A 3219-nucleotide genomic window follows, 5' to 3' on the forward strand; every position below is an offset into this window, starting at 1 on the left:
CTCCCCCAAGGTAGATCAGGAACTTTATAGGATTTCTTTTAAGTGGTGTCACCTCTCCCTCCTCCCCTTGGGATTTATGGCGGTACAACTGGGGAGAAAAAAAGTAGAACTTGGAAACCTCAGGAACCGGTCTTGGAGAGAATAGAACTCCGAGAGGTAGAATGGGTGCTGGCAGCCAATGAGAGAAGAAAACAGGCTCAATCGTAGGGGCCCAGTTTAAACTCAGCTAATGATGCTGCAGTCTAAGTCAGATCGTGGATTGTTATCAATGTCAACATCCTGGTTGTAATATTCATTGTACTAGAGTTTTGAAAACTGTTACCACTGGAGGAAACTGGACAAAGTGTACATAGGATCACTCTGTATTATTTCTCATAACTGAATGTTAACCTACAATTATTTATATAAAAATGTTAATAAAAAAAGAAACGATGCTGGAGTTTAGCTGTAGAAATATTCACAGGGGCCCAGAGTAATGACTTGTGGTGTCAAAAAGTCCTGGGTTGGAGTCTTGTCTCTCTCAGGCTGCATGTAAGGTCCAAGGTCCCATGTGGCCTTTGACAGTTACTTAAACTTCTTGAGCTTTTAAAAATTTTCATGTGTGTTAAAATAAGATTGGTAATACCTATAGCGTAAGTTTTAATTTTGTATAATTAGCAATTTCCATATGGTTTGCTCTAATAATTAATACCATGACAGAGGTACACAACAAACTATAGTTCCTTCTTTCTGTCGAGGGCAGTAATTAACCCTTAACTATCCTGTCACCATCAGTAGCATCACTTGCCCCTGATGTTATTTTTAGACACAAGATATGAATGTAGCCAGAGCCAATTAAAATTTTTGTAAACTGATTAGAGATTGAAGCAAATATTCCTACTGTGTATGACTGCTATTTTATATTGGTATTGTTGAAATTCCTGATATTAACTGTAATAAGAGAATATTTCTCCCCTCTTGTAGGCTATAGTTTGGGATGAGTACCTGACAGGACCGTTTGGCCTGATTGCACAGTATTCGCTACTGAAGGTAAGTGAGCTGTTTGGGTTTTGGTAGGGGATTTACTTTAGCAGTGATAATAGGATTTTACATTTCCTCGCGAGTAATTGGCTTGCAAAGCTATTTGGTCTTTATAAACACAGATACGAGTGCGCGATTGACATTTTGTATATAGTAGTCCTTTGCTGGGTGATTCTATGCTGATCCTAGCATTATGTTATATGACCGTTGCCTGGTATCTTTGCTAGTTCATCCTGTGGGAGTCATTTGAATGCCAATGCAGTAACAGTGGCTTTATCCTAAAACTTTGTCCTTTATGCATTTGGCTTTGGGGGATGTAAATTTTGTTAATAAAGTATTAATGTGTACTTGATTGGGGGTATTTGTGATTTCTGAGTCTGGAAATGATAGGTGAATTTCAGCCTATTCATTAACTTTTCATCTATGTATTTTCCTAGGAACATGAAGTGGAAAAAATGTTCACACTTAAGGGAAATCGTTTGCCAGCAGCTGATGTCAAGAATATTATTTTCTTTGTGAGACCCAGGCTAGAATTGATGGATATAATTGCTGAAAATGTGCTCAGGTATCTCAGAGCTTATGTTTGATCTAAAAGAGGTTGATCCTAATAATGGTTTTAATGTAGGTTCCTTCTCATTGCAAATCCCCACTCTTGCCAGTGCATTGGAAGGTGGACTTTTGGAAAACTGGGACAAGCATGGGAGAATATAAAATGAGGGATGCGAAATTTGTGACATTGCTCTAAGCAGTTTGACAGGAGGATCATGATATAACTCCATTCTTTCAGGATAGCTGAAAGTTTGAACCTGTATCAGTAAAAAGAACCCTAGTTAAAAAAATAAATAAAGAAACCTCTGATGGTTATTTTTCAATATACTGAATGTAGTAGGCTTGAATTTCATAAGCAAAAAAGTAAGAGCTGATTACAATTTAATGTAGCATCCAATCTGTAGAGGAAGGCTGCACTCTGGTATAATTGATCGATGCAGCCCCTAACATCTTAAAAGCATAGGAGCTATTTTTGGAAGTCGCATGTCAAGGAGAGAAAGGTGGGAGTCAAGAGTGATCCTTCATTTTATTATAAGACTCTGTGTGGCTGCATCGCTTTGGTTAAAGAACCATTTGTCTTCAGTAAGACACAGATATCCTATTTCAATAAATCTGAGAGCTCTAATGCTCCATAAATCGTTTAAGAGAATGCTAGAAGCTACACCACAAAGTACTGGCTATGACTCAATGCTGCTTTCCTGTCAGGGGGAAGAAAAAAGAGAGCAATCAACTATAACGATTTGAGTCTGAGAGTCAGTATTTGTATGTTTATCTAGCTAGCATTTATTTAGTGCCTGCTGTGTGCCAGGCAGTGGGGACAAAATAAGCAAAATGGTCTATGACTCTTAGGGGCTCATAAGCTAACAGATGTTCCTTCCTTTGCAGCGAAGACAGACGTGGCCCAGTGAGAGATTTCCACATTTTGTTTGTGCCACGACGTAGCTTGCTGTGCGAACAGCGGTTGAAGGATCTGGGTGTTTTGGGATCCTTTATTCATAGGGAGGAGTACAGCTTAGATCTCATTCCTTTCGATGGGGATCTCTTATCCATGGAATCAGAGGGTGCGTTCAAAGTAAGTTTGGCATTTCCTGAACATCAGACTTTAATTTTTACCAGATTTATGAGTGTGGAAATGTCATGATACTGCTTTAGTTTGTGTGACACGATCACTATGAAGCTGAGGCCATTTCATGTGTTTATTGATGTTTAATATTTTCTCTTTGGCAAATTGTCTGTTCATTTTCTTGCCCATTTTTTCTTTTTGAGGAATTCTTTATATATTCCAGATACTAATCATTATGGGTTATAAAAGCTGCAACAGCGAGGCGTAGTGGCTCATGCCTGTAGCCTCAGCTTCCTACAAGGCTGAGGCGGAGGGATCGTTTGAGTCTAGGAGTTCAAGGCTGCAGTGAGCTATGATTGCACCTACGAATAGCCACTGCATTCCAGAGGGAGAATGTGAAACCCTGAGACTCCCAATCTTAAAAAAGAAAAAAGAAAATTAAAGCTTCAAAATGTCTTCTCCCAGTCTGTGGCTTGTCTTTTAACTATGTTTGTAATGTTTTTTCATCATGTAGACATTTCCCATGAAAAGTACCTAATTCCAGCCCTTTGGGAGGCTGAGGCTGGAGGATTGCTTGAGCCCAGAAG

General features: G+C 39.1%; 1 protein-coding gene and 1 long non-coding RNA gene across 2 annotated transcripts in view; both read left to right on the plus strand.

Annotated features, from left to right (window-relative positions):
* VPS33A (vacuolar protein sorting 33 homolog A (S. cerevisiae)) overlaps positions 1–3219 on the plus strand; it is a 29314-nt gene that overhangs the window by 3096 nt on the left and 22999 nt on the right. The gene's annotated exons all lie outside the window — the stretch shown is intronic.
* Positions 962–2642, plus strand: LOC105825652. Its single transcript, XR_001138273.1, has 3 exons — positions 962–1029; positions 1458–1585; positions 2455–2642. It is a non-coding gene; the product is annotated as an uncharacterized LOC105825652 (long non-coding RNA).

This window comes from Propithecus coquereli, unplaced genomic scaffold (assembly GCF_000956105.1).
Source record: "Propithecus coquereli isolate 6110/MARCELLA unplaced genomic scaffold, Pcoq_1.0 Scaffold81, whole genome shotgun sequence".
Lineage (NCBI taxonomy): Eukaryota > Metazoa > Chordata > Mammalia > Primates > Indriidae > Propithecus > Propithecus coquereli.